Source organism: Thermobia domestica, chromosome 7, assembly GCF_964235325.1.
Source record: "Thermobia domestica chromosome 7, izTheDome1.hap1.1, whole genome shotgun sequence".
NCBI lineage: Eukaryota > Metazoa > Arthropoda > Insecta > Zygentoma > Lepismatidae > Thermobia > Thermobia domestica.
The window spans coordinates 132,098,886-132,125,893 of NC_137460.1; the positions used below are offsets into that span (position 1 = coordinate 132,098,886).

Sequence of the window (27,008 nt, forward strand, 5' to 3'; positions counted from 1 at the left end):
TTTTTTTTTTAAGTCGGACGAGCCGTTCGGGCTGTACACTCTTTATGGGCCCAATGTTAAGTGAAAATGCAACATTGCTATTTACCGGGAGGTGGATACATTTTGTAAGAATATACTGAATGGGGGCGTGTTTGAAATGGTGGATGGCCATCGACATGTTAGCGTAAAAGACAGTACCTTCATTCCGTTATGTTGTGGATCGAGGTAAGTGACAACGTTGCATTTTCACTTAACATTGGGCGCATGAAGATTGTACAGCCCAAGCGACTCATCCGATTAAAAAATTCCTTCACTTTAGATTGAAAACATCATATTTGGAGACGGTTTCTCCTCTTATATTTTGTTATAACTCTCATAATAACAGAGCTGCCCTATGTCAGGGGACTTTTGAGACACCCTGTATATAGAGTTTATGTTACTTGTTATATTTATAGCTGTAGAAACTTCCTCATAACTATTTCTCCAGGAAAGATGGCCAGTTTGGTCATGTATCGTCAGCACGTGGCTCCAATCATGTTCATCAACGCTGTTCCCTTTGAGTTTTTTGTCTCTATTTACGTGTCATGACTTTCCAATTGCGTGATTGCGCTGAATTAACATCATCGTCAAGTGTTTGTTTTTCCTATAAATCAAATTCAAAAGCATGTGTACCAACCAAGGACATTTATTAGCCTAAAAGTGTATTGGAATCACGCAGCGGAACTTATAAGATTGTATTACTAATACGTCCGTCTGTCCCTTACTTTACACAATAACTCTAGAACGAGAGCGATTTATTTATTTATTTATTTATTTGTTGCAGTGGATAGGTAGAGTGATTCTCTCGGTCGAATTTTTTAATGGTTCAAATCATCAATATTTTCGCTGGGAAACAGTGACTTTAATAATATCTATCAATAAGGCGTGATCATCTTTATTCTATTTACCATAGTTTATTATTACCTTACCTTATCAGAAATTTTCTCTGTTTATTATATTTTCAAATATTCTTCCTACCACATAGGAACGCAGTCAAGGGCATATGGTAGAGGTATTTTGAACCATTATCAAGCATCCACTGTTTGGATTGTATGCGTCATTATAAAGAATAACACATACAATCTGCTAGTTCATACGAGTGTATTTTTATATTTCGTGATATATTTTTACATATAAAGTGCGTAAGTCAGTAAGCAATCTGTTCGTAATTTTAAATTTTTATTGGCAATGAACAACATACCGTATGATTCTTATCAAGAATGTCATTTGCATGAAACCCATAACTCACACAGGAAATCAAGTCTAAATGCATGGAAATTTCTTTATTAAAGATTTCTAGATAATGCTACCATCTCTGTTGCTTTTATACTACCGCTTATGCAACATTAACGATTGGAGGGATCATGTGTTAAAGGTCTAGTACTGCAGGCACTACCGGATTTACGTATAAGCTAAACAGGCTGTAGCTTAGCCCCCCCCCTCCTCTCTTGGGAGCCCCCAAAATTTAAAGGAAACAAATGGATACATATCTCCAAATTAAGATTAAAAGAAAGAAAAATCTACTTAAAAGCAACAGTGTACTTCTATGATGTAAGTAATGGGGCCCCTCCTGCTAGCCTGCTCCCTGAAATGTCAATTGACAAAGGACAGCTGACATAAGACCCAATTATCTTCAATAACTTAGGGCGCCATCAAACCTAAATCCGGCTCTGAGTGCAAGAATACTATTATCTCCATTTTCAACATTTTGTGGGTTAGATCGGGTTTCATGCACGGTGCCACAGAATTAATATGTTTTATTTTTACGCAATAGTATAGCTAAATAGAAATTAAAATTTACAAGTTAATTATAATTTTAGGATACGTCTTTTACTTTACCTATAACGTTGTACTATCGTCTTCCTAGTGTCGTAATGAAAAGCTTGATTCAGTACGAGTTTCATAGTTATACTGCTGTATAAACTATTAGGTTCAACTTTTCACATTTTTAAATTACTACTGTTCTCACATGCATAATTCTATTACATATATACGTACGTATACTTACCTAAACTTCAAAGCCAGTGTTTGTTGACGCTGAGCAGGACAATAAAAGGCACTGTAATGAGTTTACTTTGAAGACAACTAATATCATTGTTTTTATTTGTTTCAAATTGATTTTCAGTTTATGTCAAAGTTCCCCTCAGTCACGCGAAGCAAGAATATACAAACACGCTACACCTTTTCATGAGTATTTCAACGTCAAATATTTATTACCCGACATATTGTATCCGAAAAATATGTAAAGAGACTTAAGTATATAGCATTCGAAATATAATAAACTGAAACTGAATTTTTCTCTCTCACACACACACATACACTATTTATTATCTTCTATCTAGAAAACTCTAAAAAAACATATTACTCATTTCATGTAATCAATACTCAGCGTACTGAGGATCATTATTTAAAAAAAACAGATAATATAACATGAATATAGGCCACACATTGCATGAATGATTTATTATATATTAGCTTAAATACCCATTCTTCGCATGGGTGCTGTATTTGGAAGCCAACGCCTGTGGGAGTATCACCATTCGTCTCAGCGACCGTGAAAACTATGAATTTTACCCTAATATCGATCATTTTGGATTATTTTTAGATGTCTGGGTATCCCTCCCGGTGACCCCCGGCCCGCAGCCAAACGGGGTAAATTTCGAAGTTAATGCGATCGGAGTTTCACCTTTGATCTCAGCGACTGCAAGAACTATGGATTCGACAGTAATATCGGTCATTTTCTACTACTTTTACATGTCCCGGTAAACGGTCCCCCTGAGACCCCCCTGATTCGAAATTTAGAAAAAAACGCTTTGTCTTAGTCTGGAGCCTGGACCAAGGTACCTGTGATCCAAATTTGCTATCTCTCGGTCCACTCGTCTGGTCCCCAGGCCGCACACAGACAGACAAACAAACTTTATTTTATTTAAATTAGATAGTGGTTATTCCTGTAGGAAACCGAGAAAGTTGGTTTCAGCATTACCTTGTACTACTTTAAATGCTCGTTCTTTCCAAGCGGAGAATAAGTTTAAGTTTTCTACTTAGAATACGCATTTCGATGAAAGTGTAGTGAAAAGAATCCTTAAGATACCCTAAATTTGGTATAAACTTCGAAACATCTTAATCCCCCTCTATTTTAAGTGACATGAATCTTAGCTTGAGGTACGTATTAAACATGTTCCAAAATTCATTTCAAAGTAGTCAGTTGCTTCACATTAACCTGAAAAATATAGATTCTACACGAATATAGGTCATTTTGAGTATATTATTTTATTTACTCCTTCTTGTCTTTCATGGAGACGGGGCTGAACTTCTATTTAAACGGAGTCGGGAGTGTCATTATTCATGTTTAAGCCAGTTCGATCCCAGCTCGCGTCAAATGACCTTTCTGGTGGACAAACACCGTGTGCGTAGGTTTTCTCGGGATTCTCCCGTTTCCTTCCACTTTATTATCATCATCACCGTTTCCCTTAGTCTAGCCGGTACAACCATGAGACGTAAGACTGAAAGATTCTTGTCTATGACTGAAAACTATGGATTTGACACTAATATCGGTCTTTTTCGCTTATTTTTACATGTCATCCCTTTTCTTCCATCTAGAAGTGCTAGAGTATCTTACTCTCACAGTATTTTTCTCTAAGATTGTAGGTCATTGTGTACCAATGATTGTAGGTCATTGTGGATGAAATTACTCCAGACGTTTCAGAGTTATTCTGGAATATAGGTTAACTGGCTACAATAACGCCACCATTCTTAGTTTTTCGAGGATTTCACATTTAATATTTGACGAAAAAAATAATATTCCATCGTTTAGTAGCTTAGTGTTCACTGATTACAACATAGTGCAAAGAAGCTGAAAAATATATGTACTGCAAGTAATACACAAAAATGTCGCGCAAAGTGAAATAGCGGTATTGCATACACTATGGATACAATAGCGCCAGGTTATCCTTATTCATGTCATATAATGAATAGACCAATGAAGAGAGACACGCTGGAGCAAATACGAATAGTTGGAACAAGAAGAGCAGTGTGCAGTAAGAGTCAATATGACATCAAGTTTCTTGATGCCAAACCTTACAGGCTCCACATTGCAACCAATCAATAGTATTACCAGCATCGTCGTAATGGTGCCCTTTGCAAGTAACGCAATAGTAGAAGTTATATTTGCGAAGACATATTTTTTAACTTTTATCTTCACCATTCTTTTTAGAAGTACCCTCTTTCTTTCGTCCACCTGTTTGCAAAGTTGACACTTTACCCTTAAAGTATTAGTTAAACAGACTTCTAGTCAGTCACTACCTGGACGTTTCTTGGTCTATTCCTTCCAGGAAGAGATCTGTTAATTTTTGGACTTGCAATAAGTTCAGTGAAATAGCTGTCACTGGAAGATGTAGAAGACGAAGAATTAGATACAGGATCATGGATATATCCAGATGATGTTGATGGCTGGGGACTGTTGATATCTTCAATGGATGACTCTTTATTGTTGTCCAATACAGTTCCGGTAGGGGCTTGTGTCGGAAACATTGAAGAGATGGTACTTGGTACAAAGGCTGTTTCTAGAAGTACTAAAGTACTGAATGGGTATATACCAGTCGCTTGAAAAGCAGATATCGCATTCTGAGGTGTGGCAGCTTTAACCCAGACAGTAATGCCATTGCATTCATCGCGTTCAGCCACACAACACAATGAACATACCATCGTTCCACTGCTGACACATGTAAACACAGTCGATACACTCATTATTGACCATTGTGTTTTATGAAAAATACCGTTTAAATTCCTACATATTGCGCACCTGCAGTGATATTAATATAAAGGACTTCAGAAACTTTGCTTACGCTTTCTGTCTTCAATTTTCTGATCTGAATTGATAACACAGAAACTGTACAACACACACGTTGCACCATAGGAAATCAACTCACGCGCCAAAACAACAGATGTGCCTCCCATGCATTGGCACATAGCAGAGTACTGCCATGTGCTTAGTTTCTGTGCTGTAAACAGTTGAAAAACAAATGGCATTATTGTATCCCTGGCGTTATTGTAGCCAGTTACCCTATATATATATATATAGGGTGCTTCAAAAAGAATGACCAGATTTTAAAACTCCATATGTATTGATAAAAGCATGCTAAAAAATTAGATAAATTGCAAAATACTCTCAAAATCTTCAAGTTTTAGCTATGCTATTACAAATGTTCTATGTGTCCAACAGCAGCACCATCACCATTACCACCATGCCATCGGAAGTGCGAGCCGGACCTGGACTCTTACCTTTGCACAAGCATCCTGTCTCTTCAAATTGGCGATACCAACGACGAATGTTTTTGGATGCAGGCGGATCAATGCCAAAACTCCGACAAAAAGCACGCTGGACCGAAATCACTGACTCAGTCTTTGCAAACTGCAGCACACAAAACGCCTTCTGTTAAGCGGACGCCCCCTTACTTCTGACTGACTGCAAACTGAGAAGACGCATTGACTGGCATTTAACGGCTATTTTCTGAAACTCTTAGGCCACGCCCATTCAAACAACACTCAATTCCTTGCCGGTACGTTCCATATTCTGTAATTATTACCGTCCAAAATCTTTTCGAAACACGGTGTATATATATGCCTGTAGATGATAGAAAGTACCCCCTACTCCGTGAAAACAAGAATTTTCAAAAACGTTTGGATATGTTTCCCCTTATTTTTTATGAGGAGTTTTTATACCGAGCTTCAACTTTCTAACTTGACAAGCTCGTACGATACTGAATTTTTTGCATACTTTATGACACACTGCTTCCGCCTTAGTATATGCATATTAATAGAAGTAACATGATAAAAATCTAAGCTAGGCCATGATTTATTCAAAAAGAAAAAAAGTAATCAAAAATCGGTCAAACGTCTATACATTTCATTTTCATTCTATAGATTTTGCACACAGACTTATAATTAAGGAAGTATGAGCGTGCGGGAGTTCTGTCTGCCAAATATGTCTAGGGTTGCCAAATCTTACGTTTTCCCCATAAATTTTATAGTTTTCCGGCACGTTTTATGCTATTTGTCTCTATTTTCCCCATAAAACTATTTATTTCGTTTTTGAATAAGTAAAAGGAATAACAGAACTGGGCATTTTTGACATGTTTTTATGAGTTATTTCGAAACTTTAATTCGAGGAACTGATTTCTTGTACACTATTATTAACAACCCAATCCAACGATGTAACTTAGTAATAAAAACAGAAAATGCAAGAGGTACCGTTCTTATCTCTTATCTAACCAACTCCCCAACTTTGTGTTTCAGAAGAATTTCGTTTTAACATCTTACGTGTTAGACTTTGTCCGTCAACATTGTCTTGATCGTACCGCAGTTTGAATTGATCGTGATATACTGAAGTCAGTAACAGAAAGTACTGTGAAGTAATAAAAGTAGAACTCGAAGTGATTGTGAATTTTGAATTGTCCTGCAAGTTTTCGAAGACGTGGCACTGTTAAGAGATGGAAAGTCTTCATTAAAATATAATTAAAAGATTTGTATAATTTCCGTTTGTGTAATTTGAGTTTAGCGTCCGTTTCAGTACTGAGGCTATATGAGATGAGAGTTTACATCTTAACATGTATCCGAATCATATGAGCTCCCACAAGAATTTTTTGTGTTTTATGTGTCGCAGTTATATTTAATGAAACTGCTTCAGTTTTCAATTAAACCTAGTCTGCGTTAGTGTGTGAAAACATATACTGTATGCGTATCTTATACGTAAATTCAGAATGTCACATATATTCGTATTTCTCCCCTAAAAATCGTTAAATCTCTTTTACTTTTCTGGAAAATCTGGCAACGATAATTATCTTAACCAAGTGATTGTCATTTCATATTGTGAATCTACAGTAAACTTCCTACCTATGAAGATTCATCACTGAGAGGGAAGCAATAGATACATCGCTTACACTGGCAATAGATGGATAGTATCAGAGAGAGAACCTGTTTTCTAGACGCTGAATCCATATGAAAGAAGTGTGTTGTCGCACCTCAAGGTGCAGAATGCACTGCCAGAATCAATAATTCATCGCTTTATGATTGGTACAACCAGGAAAATGTGATGATTTTTTTTTTTTTTTTTTTTTTTTTTTACATCAGAAAATTAATGAACTCGTCACGTCCATCTTTCACAACAGAATATAAGACTTTTGTCTACAGTTGCATTATCTGAGGTACAACTAGAGACTAACTACTGAAATATACTGCCTCATTATTTTAGTATACTTTAAACGAAGAGAATTGAATCAGATACATTGTGACCACTGCTAGTACTTTCGTACTAGATCTAGTACCTTATTTTAGTGTTCTAGTACGTTCACCAATATATCTACTACTTTTCTCCTTCTCTTTTTTTTTTTCTCATAAATACATTTGGGAGAGAAAAAGGAATCTCATGAAAATTTGGCAATGCACGAAAATGTCACTGTTCCTGGTAACTTTTTTCTGCCTATTTTATTTTTCAACAGTAGTATTTACAAGAGCGGAAGTGTGAAATAGCTTCCGTCCGGTCGCCTCCTCCAACAAGAAGGAATTCTGACAACTTATAATTCATTCTATTGCGGAAAAGGGTCAAAGAACGAAGGGTTAAAACTGATAAATGACCACAGTAAACAATATTATATCTTTGGTGATCCGTTTAAACAGTAGGCTATTAAGGAATTAAAACTCAATTTTCTCAATGAGCCCATTTTATCATATTTCTTGTTTTCTTCCGACATCCTCTATACTTGTCATAATTGCGTTACTTTAGTGAGTTCTTAAGCAGGGATCACTCCAGGATTTTTAGTTTTGGAGGTGTAAAGTCAAAATTGTTATGGTGTAAGTGGTTTAAACGGTTTATATCGAATTTTGACTAAAAGAAAATAAAGTTGAAGATTCTTTCAAGAAAGTGGGAGGTTACTCTTCCACCCACAGGGGAGGGGAAGCTGCCGGAAACCTTCTAATAAGATACTAAAGCGTTTTTCACAGTCCTTTGCACCCTTCAAAAACAAACCGCGTAACTCGATGTTGTATCACTGCGCGCACGACTATTTGCTGATTGGTGAAGAGGAAATTGTTTCGTCTGTTTCCCAAAATATTTCTGCTGCAGCACGTGCATTTATTTCTGCCACTGTTATGTGCATTACTCGTCTCACTCTCACACCATCGCTGTGATATGGGGCAAAATATCCAGTACTATATAAGCCCCCCTCCTTTAAGAGCAACTGAACATTGTTATTTTTCTCCAAATTGTAATTACAGATGAAACTACAATGCGTTATGTCAAATTATCAACTGAACGATAAAGAGCTGGTATGCAGGGGTGCCCACAAGGGGGGCTATGACGCAAACTGCGTCATTGAAATATTGGGGGGTTAAAAATCTATATAAATATGTTTGATGGGGGGGTAAAATTAATCGAAAAGATTTTTTTCATTGAAGAACACCTACGGATAGACAATTGGGGGGTGCGTCATGGACATAACGGGGGTGGGCACCACTGTGGTATGTAACTGCAAGCAAATTTATCATTATGGGAGATTATTTCTTTTTCATCTAGTACCTAAATCATTATGCATATCCATGAAAACAGGTGGTACTTTTCCCCCTTAAGTTCAATTTATTGATGTGCTTTCTTACATTGTGTAGCATGCGAACATACAAATACTAACTACAGTACTGCAAAGTAAATAAATAAATAACTGGTATGTACTATTCTATGAGAACATGAAAATTATTTTCTTCAAGTGAATTGAACAACGTTGATAACGTTTGATAAACTATTTGCTTTTCTTCTGCACTTATGGGTTTGCCTTGTTTGACAGAATGACGGAGCACCAGGTAACCTGCTGGCTTCCTTGGGCGACATCTTTAAGTTGTTGCGCGCACTTCACGTGTTTTGTCATTTGTTGTAACAGTTTTCTCTTACAAATTCGATTTTGGTTCAAGATTTCGATCCCATACAGATACACACTTTGAGTTGGATCCTAAAAGTTCTTACTATGCCCTAACAATACATTACTTACTATAATATATTGCATTTGTTGTGTACTATTTGTTTATGGAAGAATCAACTGTTATTAGTCTCATTTTCAGTGTTGGTAACTCATAGTTATTTTTCAGTTTTTCACTAAGAATCGTTTTCAAACAGTTGTCATTTCATGAAAATGGGCTAAGAAAAAGAAAAAGAGAAATTAAGTATACTCACTGTTCTTATTGAAGATATTAAGTTCCTTATAGTATTTCAGATCATTGTTTGACCTTTCATAATAGATGAGGAAATAGACAATAAAAAAAGAAGAGAGAGAAGATATAAGTTAAAGAGGAAAAAAATCTGTTTTACTGATTCATTACGAAGTAATATGAGGTTAATTTTTTCAGTTCTAATTCGTATATCGCCTTTTTAAAATACGATCAGAATAAATGACCATTTAAGAGATGCAAAAACCGAATATTCGGTGCCAGAAATGACAATATGTACAAAGGAATCTTCAACACTTAAGAATTTTATAATATTGGATAGGAAGGTTCGTAACTTTTGAGTCTTATTTCTCTCTCTCTCTCTCTCTCTCTCTCTCTTTCTCTCTCTCTCTCTCTCTCTCTCTCTCTCTCTCTCTCTGGCTGCAGCGAAATGAAGAGGAGGTACTATATGCATGTTTAGTCTTTATTCCTATGTAGAATCTAAAAAGTGTCTTGGAATTTGATGAATAAGATGTCGATAGAGTCTTCATACTCTCATGACATATTTGTTTAAGGCGTAACTTCTCTGTTAGATATCAAACGAAAGGAGAAGTCGCGAGGATTCAAAACATATTTTATAGGTATCTTATTACATATAAGAAAGAAAATAAAATAATAAATTCTCTATTCAATAAATAAGTAAACTCAGTAGTTTTCAAGTTCTTGAAGAATGAACAATTGCTTGTTCCAAACACTCGCCCGCCTGTAATGGAAACGTACAAGGGGTTCAATTTTGAAATGAAATGAAATGAAATCTTTTGAATTTTACATCCCACGCATATACCGGCTAGGCTAAAGCAGACTGTGATGATGAAAAATGAATGAAATGGTGAAATGAAGAAAGTGGGAGGAAACTGAAGAACCCCGAGGAAACGCACGCACACGGTGTTTGTCCACCGCAAGGTTCAGTGGGCGCGAACTGGAATCGAACCAGGGACCTCATGCGCCAGAGGTGAACGCTCTACCACTGAGCCACCACGGCCTCCCAAGAGCTTAATTTTGAATAGAAGTAGTAAGTACAACTGCACATGTTTCTAGGTCCGATAATCAACTCCGAACTACATGATTCGTGATTCGAGTACTCGCGAGACTAGGGCGGGAGACTCGCGTTCGATTTCCGGAGGGAGTTCATGTAGTTCGGATCGCTCGTTAGGCTATAGGTCCACATCTCATACAGCCTTGTTGTTGAAGGGGACGATAAACTTTAATCCATTCATCCAATCATAGATCTGCTAGTAGAGCCACTAAGTCACCATGTAATAGTGACTCTGAATCCTAACATTTCAGATAGATTCTCAGCTAGAGAAAACGTTAGGATTGGGGATAGTAAGTTTTAGTTGTAATTTACACTGCTAGAAGGAATTTAACGTTGTGCCCTTCTTCCTCCTGGTGCGTATCTGCGTTTACATAGTAGTTCAAAGATTCAGGAGAGCAGTGCGTACGCCTCTGCAAACGAGAGAAAATGGTCCCTGATTCTCCTATCACAAGCCCATGCCATTTCATTTTTAATCTCATAGTTTTTCCCCATTCAGTTTGTTCATTTCTTAGCACAAAATTGCATATAACATTTTTTGTTTAATTAGTTGGCAACATTTCTGCGCTCCACTCTGCATTGTTTACAAAGGGTGCAAAGCTTCGTGAAAATCAGTTTAGTACCGTAAAATGTCAAACAATATTGTGAAAGGGGAGCAGATAAAATTTTAGTACTTTTTTTTGCAGATCTAGTACTTTTTACTGCATAGATTAGTACGAAATATTTTTTGCCGGGTGGTCACACTGATCAGATATTTTGAAAAGAACATGAGTCATAAAATGGTTAATTTACATTGAGTACACTTTTTGTTACTACCAATTGTTCTAAACAAGTTGTTCATTTCGTACAGTGACGTATGATCATTTCATGTCTAGCTGGAGTCTGAAAAATTAAACAGGTGAAACTATTGATTCAATTTTACAAGTAAGAAAAATCAAATTTAATGATACGACACAGTTCAACTTTACTCTATAAGCAATTTGATAGTTAAAGAATGAGATTTAAACTTTCTACCAAATACTGGTACTAATTTGAAACTTATGCACATAATAGTCAAATTTTAATGAGTTTTGACTGTTGTCAGCCAATGTAAGAATCAAATCAGAATCGGAATTTCCTGAGGGCTGCATGTTTGGCAAATAGACAGCAAGCTTGAACGAAGAGTCGTAACACGTTTCCACCTTCTTTTATCCATGGAATCACGTTGAAAGAAAACTACTTTCATATATGGATCGAATAATATCTATTGTGTTGGCAATATTATTCTTGTCTGTTGAGAGTTCCACACTGTTCAGCATAGGTTGCTGAAACTTCTCAGCGATTAATAAGTGGTTTACCAACTGATTATTTATTTTATTTTATTATTTATTTATTTATTTTCAATGTTTGCGTATAACATCACGATCGATATAAAATTTCCATTGTTGCTTAGCACTTCTATCACGTCCGTGCTCAAGTATGGTTGTCATGGAAATTTCCTATAACTCTACGCGTGGGGCCTAAATTGTTAAGGAAAGTCACGGCCATAATTGAGAAAAGATATGTTTGAAGCAAACAAAGGAAACTGAATGATAAAAGAACAATGGATGAAGCTAACAACTTTATGAAAAATACTTCTACATCAGATTATGAAAGATTCAAACCGCCTCAAACAAGAAGGCAGAATAACAATGAAAATAAAACTCGAGGAAGTGGCTCCGATCATCAGCATGAAAACGTTGACCCCGACTTAGTAAAGGAATCTAAGAAGGAATTTCCTGACAAGTTGACATCGTCTTACTGTCAACGTCTTCTAGGCATGAAGAAGTCAAAATTTCTGGTAGTAATGAGAGATGTGTTTATGACAATGCATTGAAACTAAGCAAAAGCAATTCAACTATTCAGTACCATGACAGTGATTCAGTTCACGATATTTGCAAAGAAAAGCAGGAAAACACATTTGACCAAACTGCTGGTAGTAAAATATTGTAAAATAAAAAAAAAAAGATTCTGGACAATATCATGAGTTAGATACAATGGATAAACATGTATAAAAATATATTGGCTGCCAAATTGAAAGGAGCGGTACAAGTGAACATAAACAGTGTCTTCATCTCTTGATGATTCTTTAATTAAATGTACAACCTGTAGAAACACTTCGGCTGTTTCATGGTCAATAGGATGTAGAGGCATTGCTGCCGGTAAAGTTGCTGATAACGGCATTGCAGATTATATCGATTGTGATGATATCCTTACTATTCGAAGAACAAGCGAAGAAAAGAAATAAAATATGCGTTTTTTTATTCCATACAAGTGAACAATATTTTTTTTAAAACGTTTTTAATTTCCAATAATTTAGCGTTCCGTTTAGCGTTGCTAGGTATCTGTAGATCTAGAGATTTTTCAAAGCAATACGGAAAACAAGAACTTTTGGTATGATATACACATTTTCTTCTTGTATTACTTTCTAGTTTTGTATTATTGTATATACGAAATAGCCATATAAACTTATCCCTTTGCGGTCCTTATATATTTCTCGAGTTTGTCCGAACAGGTTTCAATGAATTTGTTATATAACAACGTTTTGTATTTTCCAATTTATTTTTGGAAATTAAAAAATACTACAATTACACCATCTATTAAAACAGAAGTGAAAATAATGGTTTAACTGTTGTTAAGCTTGTCATGAGTCCAGTAATAAACGAGACAGTCCCGATTTTGGACCCAAGTGTCCCATGTCCTCGTAAATTTAATCAGGACATGGAAATGGCCCGTATTTTAGCAACGTCCCATTTCTGCTATCAATATCAGCTTATCTACTGGGAACCCTGTTATTAGTGAACGAACAATAAGTTGTAACATGAAACAGCATGGAGCAAGTTATCACTACACCACTCTCTCTGATTTATAGCGAGCAATTTAATAAACTAGATTCGCAGCGCGAAGTTGCAGTTGTTCTTTGACAATCAATAGGACCTACAATCTTTGATTAAGTGCACGAACTCAGCTGTTTTTGATAATACATCATAAGAGAAGTGTTACAATTTTTTTTATCAACAAGAATGTCTAAATGGAAACGCACTTATTCTTCAAATTTGACTTAAATGAAATAAAATCGTTGTTTTACGTCCCACGATCATGCTGGCTAGACTAAAGAGGGTGGTAATGATAAGAAATGAATGAAATGTAGAAAATGAGAGGAGACGGGAGAATCCCGAGGAAACCTACGCACACAGTGATTGTCCATCACAAAGTTCACTTGGCGTCAGCTGGGATAGAACCAGGAACCACATGCACCAGAAGTGAGCGCTCTACCACTGATCCACCGGAGCCCCTCTTCAAATTTGAAGCGTATTCAGATGGAAAATCTCATGTAAATTGAAAACACTCATAGAAGTTCTCCAAAAGCATAATGTTTCCTGAGAACAGATTGTCCATTATTTCTTTGTTTCCATTTCAATTAATGCAGTGAAAATGTTTCCCCAAAATAAATTATGTTTAGGAATTCTTTTTCTGGACGTAGGAGGAAGATCGAAGGTGTCTGGTATGCATATATTTTAATCACGCTCGACCCTAGTCATAGGAACTAAATACACAGTTCTGATTGGTTGGTTATCCCTATATTGCCACGTAGCATATATATAGCAGAAAGCAAACGCTAGATACTGTTGGTCCTCGTGGCCAAGCGTGCTAGTTAGCTAGTAATAAAAATTGCTTTTGAAGGAGGTTCAAACCCGGCACAAGGAAAGTTTCTTTTATTATTTTTAGTGTTCAGAACACTTTTTTCATTAAAACAAGATGAAATCAATGCTCATTTTCGCTTGTACGTAATATATAATGCAGGCACGTAGCCAGGATTTCGTGAAGGGGGGGTCCATGACATGAAATACTGTGGTCATCACAAAAGGTGCTCGATCACTCTAAACTATTTTACTGGAACATATATTGGTTCGTTTAGCCAGGATTTCGTAACGGCGGGGGGGGGGAGATGGACATGAAATTCTGAAGGCCCAGGCGCTCGATCAATCTAAACTACTTTACTATCAACATATTTTGGTTTGTTAGGACAATAAAATGAGGATATGTTGGAAGTATTTTAATAACAAACTATGAAGAAATTTCGAGCAAAATAATAAAAAAAAGTATTGAAAAAGATTTTGCAATATTTACGTTCTTCTCCTGTTTATTCAAATATAACAATTTTCCTTTCGTTATGACCTCAATTATTATAAAAAGTACATACTGAATACTATCTTGTAAACTATCCTTTAATATAAATAAAATGAAGAGTTTGTTTGTGTGTTTGTCTGTCTGTCTGCCTGTGTGCTGCCTGGGGACCAGACGAGTGGACCGGGAGTTACCAAATTTTGGTCAGGGGTTGGCCCAGTCCCCAGATCAAGACGAAGCGTTTTTTTTTTTTCAAATTTCGAAACAGTGGGGTCTCAGGGGGGCGTTTACCGGAACCGGCTTGGGAACCAGACAAATTGACCGAGAGTTACCAAATTTTAGTCACGAATACCTTGGTCCAGGCTCCAGACCAGAGTTAAACGTTTCTGTCGAAATTCGAACCAGGGGGGTCTCAGGGGGCGTTTACCGGGACATGTAAAAGTAGTAGAAAATGATCAATATTTATTTATTTATTTAACAATCACCAGATACAGCTCAGAGGCCATTTTACATTGGATATCCAACAACATTAACAATGGAAAGGATTTGGGAAGGTATTGGCCAGGGCCTGTTTAGTAGGTGCTATCCCGGCATTTGCCTGGTAGGACTGAGGGAAACCCTGGAAAACCTCAGTCAGAATGCTAGGCAGCGGGATTCAAAACCACGACCTCCCAAATGCGAAGCCAACGCTCTACCACTTGAGCTATTAGTGCCGAATTCATATTTTCGCGGTCGCTGAAATCAATGGGGAAACTCCAGTCGCATTAACTTCCAAATTCACGCTATTCGCCTCCGGGCCGGGGGTCACCGGAAGAGGGTGAGATACCAAGACATATAAAAGTAATCCAAAATGACCAATATTAGTGTCAAATCCATAGTTTTCGCGATCGCTGAAATCAATGGTGACATTTCAATTAGCGATGACTTGCAAGTATACGGGCCGGGAGCCAGCGGGGTGTGGATACCGAGGCATGTAAAAAATATCCCAAAATGACCGATATTAGTATCAAATCCATAGTTTTCGCGGTCGCTGAGATCAATGGTGATACTCCCACAGGCGTTGACTTCCAAATACAGACCCTGTGCGAAGCATATGTATATTCAACTAGTTTTACAATATATGCGTTCCTTTCTCTGTTGAATCAAATGCTAACAGAACTTTCTTTCAACGTTTTTTTTTTTTTTTTTTTTTTTGTTTTTATTATTCCGTCAACTACTGTCGGTTCCAAATGACAGGTTAAAGGAGCAACAGAAAATTGTCATGTTTGATACTGCAAGGATGCGATGACGAAAAGTTATGATTAAAAATGCCCACGCTGTTACACAACGGCACTTATACTTTCGAAAGCTTGAAATCTCCCTAACTAATAGCAGGAATTCTGAGAATTCCATAACTTTTCTTGAAATTTCAAATTCCCCGACTCTTCCAAAATACCTCGCTTACCTCACCACCATATTGCAAGTAATACAAATCTCCTCATAAGAAAAAGTAAGCAAAAGCTTCCTGTAGTTTTCTTTTTAATTTTTAACGCTGATCCTTCTTTTTGTCACTTCATTTTGTTTTATCCTTCCTTAATTTTTTCATTTCTGGTCTCGAAGGGGGGTCCGGATCCCCCGGACCCCCCCTTGGCTACGTGCCTGTATAATGCATGAAATTTTCACACAACTTTATTGATTTAAAAAACAGTGATTTACTTACCTTGCGAAACATAGCTGAACGAGCGTCAGCGAGCGAAGGGATTGGAAGCTCCGCAGAGCTCGGTTTGTTCCACCTTGACCCCCATGATAATACTCACACTCAGATGGTCCAACTTCGATGTAAATCTAACCTCATCTGCTTCCTTATGACCAACTTCAAACAGATGGCTAGGGTGGAGCGCGGAAAAAAATATGCATCTGGTATTAATTGTTGTCTACTAGATGTAGTACGTATAAATAAATCAAGCTACTAATACTGAACATTGGACAGATCAACTCCAAGAAGCATATCGAGAGTGACTTGAGATCACATTAGAATGAACAAAATGAAATATCAATTCCCATTCGACAAAAGACCGAAAAGGGTTAAAGTACCGATTGGTACGAACACCGATTATTCCGTGTGTTGTTCATATTTGTAAAGCCTCTGAATGTTTCATGAAGAAATTATTTCATTTGGTCTGTTTCGGTATTATATATTATATAGACCCACAGTGTTGAAGAAGTAACATAAAATTGTAAACACATAATCATTACTTATAATTATACAGATATTTTAGTTTTAAAAATACGGATATTTATAGATATTTTACGGTAGATCTGCAGATATTTTGATTTTCCGACCTGGCAACGCTGTTTCCTATGTACATATAGGCCTAGTTCTGTATTGAGCACTAGTGGGAAAAAATGTTGCTCGTATCCCACATTGGGGGGTTGTTTGTATTTATACATGGGAAAACATGGACCATGGCCTGCGGCGGCAAATTTTCTTGGATGTGGATATATTATGGGATTTTTCCATATGTTTATCTTCAAATAACAAGAATGTGTATGGCTGCAAAGAGGTAATAAACATTTAATAATATCAATTTAATTCTTATTAAGCTAGTTGCTAGCACACGAAATTCATTAGTTTCATCATTGTTACAAATTGATGTCATTATTCTTTACTTTGCCGATTCGAATAATCTAGTTCATTAGTTATTAGCTTAAAAGCAGCCAGACAGGTACGGCCAAAAATGCTTGTATATACAAGTGTAGCGTATAACAGTAGCTCCCACCATTTTTTTTTTAACGCGATACATTTGTAAAGGCTATACTAATAAAAATGTGACGATACATTTATTTCACTTATTATTAATAACAATATGCGTATACTGTAAATTATAATAGTGTAGGCCTAGCTATAAGCTTCTATAAAATAGCTACTTTCGCAATAGTTACTTTATATGCTTGTAATTGAGTATTGATGCTGCCACACTGGAGGCGTTCATTGGTACAGCCTGTCTCAAAATTGATATCAAATAATTATTAAATGCTTCATGATATTTAAATTCTTAAATTTCACGAAACTTTATGGGACTGCGAGACAGACCGGTTGCAAACCACTGGCCTAAGAAACGAAAAATAATAAGCGGAGCTGAGTATAGAAAGCAGTCTAATTTTAATTAAAAAGAACAGAAATAACTTAATATTAAATTGTTTAAGATAAGTCATTTTTCCATGTTGATATAGAATGATTCACGAGCTCTCAATTTTTTTACACCGGTATTAGCCTATCTATATTGAAGACGGGACATTTCTTTAATGCCTGGACGTTCAAAAAATGTATAATAACGGCCCTGCAAACATAATGGTTTAGGTTAGGTTATATTTAATATTGTTTTCTTAATGATAAAAGGAAATTTCAGTAACTCAAAACATCTCGAGTCAAATATAATAGGCTTACTGTCTTAAGTACACTGATCAAGGAAGACAATAAATTGTTGCCTACACAAGTTTATAAATGTTGATGAGGATATTATTTGTAATACCAGTAGTTGGTTCTAAAATGAGTACTTATTACTATATTGCTACCAGAGGCGGATCTAGCCTGGTGCCGGGGGGCTACCCCCAGTTTTTTGAGTAAGAAAAATAATTCAAGATAGGCCTATTACTTATATATTTTTGAAAGTTTATAGTAAACTCATGATATACCTATAGTCTGGGTTTTGGTTAGTCCCCCCAGCTTTTACCTTCTAGATCCACTTCTAATTGCTATTCTTGTTTTTGATTCTATTTGGGAGCAAAACCCTCATAGCAAGTGATCAAAATATAAATTTAAATTGATTTTCTTAACTTTTTAAAAACAGCACCTTTATTAACTTCTCTAAGATTCATTACAGCTCAAGCTGACTGAAAATGAATTCTCATTCGTCTTCTCTCTTGTCATATTGAATATAAAGCTGATAATTGAGCATTGATAAGTAAATACTGGTTAGTTACGGAATCTCCACACCCAGGACTTCCAGAGCCCAGAGTTCAAACATACAGCATATTCAGCGTGCCCATCCCTCCAAATTCTTGGGCGTAATCCATCCCATCAAATGCACTATGCTTCCCCTTTCCCAAAGTAAAATTAGGTAGAGGAGGCCGGAGTTGATTCATGGAGGCCATGTTTGTTAAGAATATAACGTTCTTAAAAGTATCATTATGATGACTAAAGTTCGACTCTCTCATATTAAATGAAAAGTACGTTCCCCTCAAAAAAAATATCGCATGTTCGCAACCTACGCCCTAGAAGGCGCCCATGGGCTCTCCTAATAGCATTCAACTAAGAATCTGTTCGAATGAGCATTAATGTGCCAGAGTGTGAATGCCTTGACTGGAAAGTCCCGCGTACACTTCGATAGGTCTTGAAACAGTAAGATTCAGGAATTACGTCCCAAATCAGTGCCTATTTAGATTTTGATTTGGGGAAGGGTTTTTCTAACTTTATTCCTGGAAATATGATAATTCTGCAAGATATTTCATTTACTTTAATATAGTAAATAAAATTTCAGGGGCTTAAGCCCGGAAGCCCCCATTAAATACGCCACTGTTGCAATTAAAACCTTTATTAAAACTACGAAATCAACATAGATATTTTATGCCTAAGTTTGCGAATCAACTTAAATTCTGAAATAAGAAGTTTATGACTTAAAGAAAGTAACGCTTTAATAACGAGATTTTTTTCTTGTGAAAAAGAAAGTATGTAATACGAGAACTTAAGCGAATTTCTTAGTCAGGAATATCTATACCTTTTCCGCTGTAAATATGAATAGCATGAATATTTTACAATAAATGAAAATTAGCATAACAATAATACGAGGGCAGCTCAGGAATCAATGCACCCTAATTTATGTAAAAGAAGATGGCAAAAATAAATAACCACACAAGATTACAGTGCAAATAATATCTATCCGTTTCTTTCTACTGTTCACCTCACATATCCCATTCTCGGTCTCGCTCGGAAGTGTTATGAATAATTCATCGTTCTCTTTGTATTTCGTTATTTAGAGTGTTCATAAGCCCTATTGTTTTAACATTTTTGATATTATTCTGTTTTCAGGTTTTATTTTCCTCATTTTGTTAATATGTTCTGTAATTTATACTTTCTTGGTTGTTTCCAGTTCACGAAACCTACTATTCCTTGTGTAGCTTCATGAATGCAAAGTTTAATTCGCGTTTAAGTGCCCGTCTTCGTAGATTTTGCAAAATTTTAAATACTTGAATTCGAATTCTTGCATGGATTAATTTCTATTTCTTCTCTACTTTTAAAGTTACGAGTATGTTCCTAAGTTTTCTTCTGGCGATATCTTCCAGTTAGATATCTGTTTTGGCTAGTACAAAGTTATCCCTGAGAAGATATCGTCTCCACGAGCAATCTTTAAGCTTTCTTTAACTATTCTGAAATATTCGCTATGTTCACTATGAAATATTAAATACATTTCCAAATACAAATAGTAGAAATAGTTACGGAGACGTCATTCGGGACTTCAGGAGCGAGTAATAAAAAATTTGAAATTCTACTTATATTAGAGAGTTTTGCCCCACTCCCAAAGGAAAACTTGAAACGAACTCTGTTTAAGGTTTATAAATTTAGATGTCTTTGTAAATATTTGTGACATTCCAGCTTAAGAAAATCTTGCTGTATTACTAGACGCTTAACATAATGATGCAGAGTAATATCTACAACATAGTCAAAACACGACTTACGAATATAAACAACATAATTGTAATTCTAATATATGTAGGGTGACGTGGGTCACTTCTGGCACGAAACAGTTATGGCAAGTGCTTGATACACTAAATGTTTAACTGACAACCAGTAGGCTTTACATTGAGCTCTCTCTACTGAACTTTCCGCCACGAGACACATGAGCGAACATGACAATTTCAGGAATTTATCCGTTAGTAAAGAATATAAATAAACCTCTCTCACGCACTGAATCAAATAACATAAATTACACTTACCCACAAACCAAAAGCAGAGAGAAACTATGAGCATACACCAATCACATTTGTCAATAAAAAGAAAATGTGTTTGAATAATCCCGTCTCACGGAAAGTTTTTAATAGCCTATATGACTGCCTTGCTCATTTATAGCAACCCAGCAGAAAAACAGTGGAAAAAAACTAAGAGATAGTGTATGCAAAGTAAAGGTTGTACGTCGTCAAATCTTTTTCTTTGCGATTGGCACATTTTCCTTGTCAAGTCTTAATTCATTAAATCGTCCTACATTACTTAATTGAAAGACATATAATTAAATTTATCTCTATTATGTAAACGAATCTATAAAGGTAACCAAGAAAGTTCCATCACTTTTTGTAGAGGCCTGTGTTCAATTGGACTCACGACGTGAGTTGTATGCGAATAGAGATAAGGCGAAGGTCAGTTGTTGGTGTGGGTATATCCAAAATACTACCTTCTTGTGGCAGTTGAGTTACACCGTGAACTTGCGTAAGGATAAAGTGAATATGAGACCTCCACAGAACGTCAAAAGGACGTGTATGCTGTACGAGTTCAAACTAGGGTCAAACGCCGCTGCAGCGAGGCGGAAGATGTGCCAGACCTTTGGTGAGAGTGTCGTGACTACGCGGCAGTACAGCGGTAGTTTAGCAAGTTTAAAGACGACGGCGAAACACTCAAAAACAGACCACATGTTGGAAGACCAACACATGCACAAAATAAAGATCATCAGGCAGCAATTGAGGCGAACAGTGGCCTGACATGTGAGAAACTGGGACTACAATTCAGTGTGAGTGGAGAAACCATTCGGCAGCACCTCCAGCAACTAGGGAAGCACTACAAGTTGGGTCGATGGGTCCCACATGATTTTACTCCAGACCAGAAGGCAACGCTAGCAGACACCTGTGTTTCTTTGCAGTCTCGTCTGCGGAAGGAGACATTTCTGGACAGGGTGTTGACATGTTATGAGAAGTGGGTCCTGTACGAAGCTCCATGGCGCCGTTATAATTGGTTAACAGCCAATGAACCGATACCAAAACAGCCAAAACCAGCACAGCACCAGAAGAAGATCCTCCTGTGTGTTTGGTGCACTGGTCGCCGATCGTGTTTCGAAAACTGCTACTAGCTGATCAGAGCATTAATACAACTGTGTACTGTCAGCAATTGAGTCGTGTTCAAGAAAAACTCAAAACTCTGGAGCCAGCACTCCTGAATCGCAAAGGAGTCCTCCTGTTACAGGACAACGCTAAGCCCCACGTGGCTAGCATGACCCGGAACACATCTTACGCCTTGGATGGGAAACACTTGCATCCACCATATTCCCAGGACATTCCAAAGCCCGATTATCACTTGTTCCATTCCTTTGACAATCACTTTAGAGGACGCCAGTTCCAATCCCTAGTAGAGATGGCAAATGCACTAGATACCTTCTTCGCTTCAAGGCCTACGCGATGGAACCCATGACCTTCCAGAACGTTGGCAGAAGGTAATAGATTCTGATGGGGACTATTTTTGATCTTCCAGGTATGTCTTAGGTGACATATCGATATTCGAAGGTGGTGGGTGAAAAAGTGGCAGAACTTCCTTGGTTACCTTTATAGTTACTCATGCGGTTAAGTTCGTCGAATTCAACTTACGCATTTCCCCAAATCTTTTTTCCTTGTTTATTAATGACTATATGTACACAAGTACTAAATAATACATTTTTTCATTGCAGGATCTGATTATGAGACTGGAAAAGCAGTCTTCACTAAGCGACGATGAAAATTACTCACAGAAAGTAAATTACTGATTAACAGCAATCTTTGGAGTCTCTTTTAAAGACTTATTGTAACAAATCAATAGTTAGAGGAAAACAGCACAAAGGGAAAGAACAAAGAAAAATGGAAGATAAAGAAGTAAACAGAGAACTGCCGTAAGTCAAGGAATTAAGAAAAATGAAGAAACTCAAAATTTTGATAAGTGTAACCGAGTATGTAGACTTCGAAGACTTTCGAGTAATGAAGTGGTCTCTGTGGAATATGTAATGAATGGACATGAAAAAGTAACTACAGAATAATAACTGAATATGTACTTGCCTCAGCTGGAGCTAGCTGCAAATAGCAGTGTTGATTTTATAGCTCTTAAACCTACTCGCTTATAAGACTTTGCTTGCCATGAAATAATTGTGGGGAATACATTGCATTACAGCAGTGTCGTGTGCAGTACATCAATCTTAATAAACACAACTTCAAACTATTGTAAACTTGCTAGTGGATGTTCTGTAATGGCTGCATACTAAGTTTCATGTATTCTCGACACTGGAGTACAAGTAACAGACGACATTGTCAGCGAGAAGAAAATGTTGATATTATTTCACATATTGTTCCTTAATACTCATGTGAAAAATGAACTATATTAAAACATCGTAATGATCATACATGGTCTGATATCAGAAACATTATATTTGGCGTGGCAGCTGTGACTTCGGCATACTTGTGTGTGCGCAAATATTTGTGATGATTTAGTGCATTTGTGACACTTGGATCAGTTTAGTTACGACTAGTGTTTAGTTAAGAGCGTGTTTAGATTAAGAAATATCAATGCTTTTCGTGGAAACTGTCATTTTTAAATTGAGTCTTGTTTCACTACACAGCTTTCAAGAAATGTTTCACTTCATTTTCTCCGATATTCAGGACTTCATGTAGCAGTGATAATGTTCTATTAGTGCTGGAAGAGAATATCCGATACTCAGGGCTTCCTGTAGATTAGTAGATCCTTCCTTGGCTACAGAGACATATGCGTTGATATGTTACTGAAAGTCAATGAGTGAATGAATAGGTTTGCATTTCTATTTTACACATTTTCTCTACAATTAAACGACTTGACAGATTGTGATATGTATGTTTACTTCACCTGGAACTACTTACTTAACTGATTGTGACAATTAACCAAATTAATAAATTGCGACGAATAATACATAAACTAAAATCTAGCTGTTGAGAAATTAGTTGCTGATTTTCATGTAATTGGTTTACAGGCTTGGAACTTTTTGCTGTGAACAACAACGAATTCTGATGTATATTGTTTCTTCGTCACGACTGCTGTTGATGTATCAGTTTCCATCTGTAGGCTGCTGCACAATTACACACATGTATGTTGTTCAAATTAAAGCATGTCACACTTGTTATTTTAACTGAACAGTCAGTTATAGATATGATAATTATGCTTGAGCACAGACTTCAATTGTTAAATTTGCTTCTTCCTCTCGCAATAATAACTTAGAGAATTGCTAATTAGCATATCGACTGCACCTGTTAGTAGGAATGGTGATGTTATAACAGTTAACTTAGTCTTAAAATTTTAGAATCCCAAGAGTTGAATTAAATAGTAATAGCATTCATTATTCCAGTAACAAATTATTGCCATGATATTTTTTGATAATCAAGATAAGAATAAAAGTTTAAATTTAAGACAGTTGAAAAACAGTTATTGTTATTATTATTATTATTAAATTCGTTGTATTTTAATTTCGATCAAGAATAAGAATGCATAGTCATATAATAGGGAAAAAGTTGAATTCGAGATTTTTTGACCTCTGTGTAAGCGATGTTACAATATACAGGATATGTACAGTCAGCGACAAAAGTTCTTTCCGTTTCACGAAATTAATTTCGTACATAACTTCACAGTGGAAGGACAATTTGAGTATAATTTTCAGTAAATTAATTTTTTGTACGTTCCAGCCTTGAACCTCGGTGAAACTGTGTACGTTCCACCGTTATTCCCAAAATAAAATTTGCCAAACTGGAAGAATTTTTGTCGTTGACTGTATCTGCAAAAGATATGTCCATATACCAAAATCATGAAGCCATACGTCAGAGCTTCGTCACGCCTCTCCCTCCACTTTGTTTGTTAGCTCGTAAGGAATGTTCCATAAGTTAAATCTAAAAATTTTGCAATGTCTTGCGTGCTATTTCTTGAAAATTAAAGTAACATGAGGCATTAAAAAGAAAGAATATTGCTGCTTACACAAAATATAACTTCGAGTGAACGAAGTAGTTTTATTTTTGCCAGAATTTGAAAAGCATTAAAATAAAGAAAATTTAAAAAGTACCGGCCATAGCATTAAACTCTCTCGCTGCAATACCTTAAACTACTGGTAAATCAGGTTATGCTGAAATCAGGGCCGGATTAAGAGGAGGGCTTAGGGGGTCTGCAGGTGGAAAGGGTCCTCCACTCTGATCAAAATCTCAACTGGCTATCTAAAAAGAATCATGAAGATCCAACCATCATAAAATAACATATGACCAAAAATATGAAACATATTCCCGTAACTTTCTTATTGTACTTTCACAAAAATGTATTAGGTGAAGTCAGTAGGGGCTACATATTTTTCTTTCTAGTCCCCGAGCATCCAGATGGGTTAATCCAGTCCTGGCTGCAGTAACTAATAAAACATTTTCTTATGAAATACGAACAAAATTATTTTATGGTTTTCGAAAAACTTGACCGGAAGAAAACTCAGCCCCAAGAGTAAACTTCATGTAGTGAATATTTTTGTAAAATGTGATTTATACAACATTATAAATCTTCCAGTTTAACGTCAAACGATTATGCCCTTTAGGCTAAGGGAGACGATTATTGAAAAAAGTGAATGATGATGGAAGTACTGTAGAGTTATAATGTAGAAAGATTCAGGAGTAGCACGAAAAAAAAACACGAACACGATGCTGTCTACCAATATACAACATTATAGTTATTAATGAAATGAATATTTATGAAATATGAACAAAATTGCCTGAGTAGTTTCTAGAAAAAATATCGGAAAAGAAGTTAGTTACAAGAATAAGCTATATCTAATATTTTTTTTTTTTTTTTTTTTTTTGTAGGAACAAGTTGTATCATATTGTCAGATTATTGACGAAATATTTATTTATAAATCATGAACAAACTTCCATGAGTCATTTTTAAGAAAATTGTTCGAGAAAACCTTACCCCCAGAATAAACTATTCCTCGTATATTTTTTCATGAAAAATGAGACATGCTGTATTGTCATATTATTAATGAAATAAATATTCATGAAGTATGATCAAAATTGCCTAAGTCGTTTCTGAGAAAATCGTTGTAGCAATGGCGGTTCAACAGTTATTTAGTTTTATTTTTTAGAATTCCAAGGAGTTAAAGCAAATAGTAGTAACATTGATTGTTCCAGAAACAAAAATCTGCAGTGACATTTTCTAATGATGATGACGATGATAAAATTTAAATTTCGAGAGTTGAAAAAGTGTTCTGATTATTATTAAAAGTTATCCCCAATAATAAACTACTGCTCGTAGATTTTTCTCACGAGAACTGGCTTCTACCACAGTGGCCATATTTCAAAAATGAATATCCAGGACGCTACTAAATTACGAGAATCTTTGAAATGCTTAAAATGAAGAGAAGTATTTCATTACCTAGGTAGATAAAGTTGTTCAAGTATCACATAATCACATTTTTAGTCATTTGAGTAAACCTTCTTCGTAGTTAAGCAAACGTATGCAGATGATTTACCCCCTCCCCCTGATAAGCATTTTTTTCCCTCAGGACCTGTTGTGTTTCCTGGCTTTCAGAGTCTGTTTTAGCTCATTCGAGGTATGATGTTTCCTTTCACGCGTTTTGTCTCTGTGTTGAATCTTTTTTTTTTTTTTTTTTTTTTTTTTTACGGTTAATTCATTGGCAATATGTTCTGGCGGCATTTGTTGTTTACAGAACTTCTTTCGTTAAATTTTTATTTTACACTCCGAAGTTGAAGAGAATAATTATATACCTAATCCTGTGAGAAAAGCAAACTATAATATTCTCTTCCTTTCTTCTTCGCTGAAATCCGGGACAGTTAAGAGTCCCGAGAAATATCTACGCCGGGACGCAGATCTCGATTCCGTGACGGTCCCGGATTTTTCGGGACGAATGGCAACCCTAGGTGCACCAGCAATTGTGATCCGTGACAATTACGATCAATAAAGTAGTCTTTCTTAACCTGAAGACCCTAGTAACAACTGGAATCAACTGAAAGTGTAAAAAAGTTACATATTGAAATCCCAGTATTTATGAAAAAATTTATTACTGTTAGTGTACAGAGCGTTCAAAAAGTCTCTATACACCTGAATTGTCACATATTCAAAGCAACGAGAAAATTATTTTACTCAAAATTTATTATATTTTATGGCATAAAACCACTATGTACAGGGCGTAGCATATACACACACACATTTTCACAGCAAATGTTGGAAATGTCTCCCATGAGCCTCCAAACATGCTTCCACATGTTTCTTCTTGTTCTCAAATACTCTCACAAGTTGTTCATATGGAATGCTATGAGCGAAATCTCGAATAGTTGTTTCGAGTTCTTGTAGCGTGTGGGAGTTCCCTTTATAAACAGAATTCTTTGCATAACCCCAGAAGTAAAAATATGGAGGAGACAAGTCAGGAGACCGAGGTGGCCACAATGCCTTTGAAATTATTCGATCTCCAAAAACCTCTTACAGTAATCTCATGGATTGGCGAGCTGTATGTGCTGTAGCGCCATCTTGTTGTATCCGAGCATTACGAATTTCGTCTTCCGTTAGTTC

General features: G+C 36.2%; 1 protein-coding gene and 1 long non-coding RNA gene across 2 annotated transcripts in view; one reads left to right on the forward strand and one right to left on the reverse strand.

Moving 5' to 3' along the window:
* LOC145688944 (putative glutamate receptor) overlaps window positions 1-27,008 on the reverse strand; it is a 134,768-nt gene that overhangs the window by 103,885 nt on the left and 3,875 nt on the right. The gene's annotated exons all lie outside the window — the stretch shown is intronic.
* On the forward strand, window positions 16,820-23,865 carry LOC145688943 (uncharacterized). The gene is made up of 2 exons (XR_014132024.1): window positions 16,820-16,989; window positions 22,132-23,865. It is a non-coding gene; the product is annotated as an uncharacterized LOC145688943 (long non-coding RNA).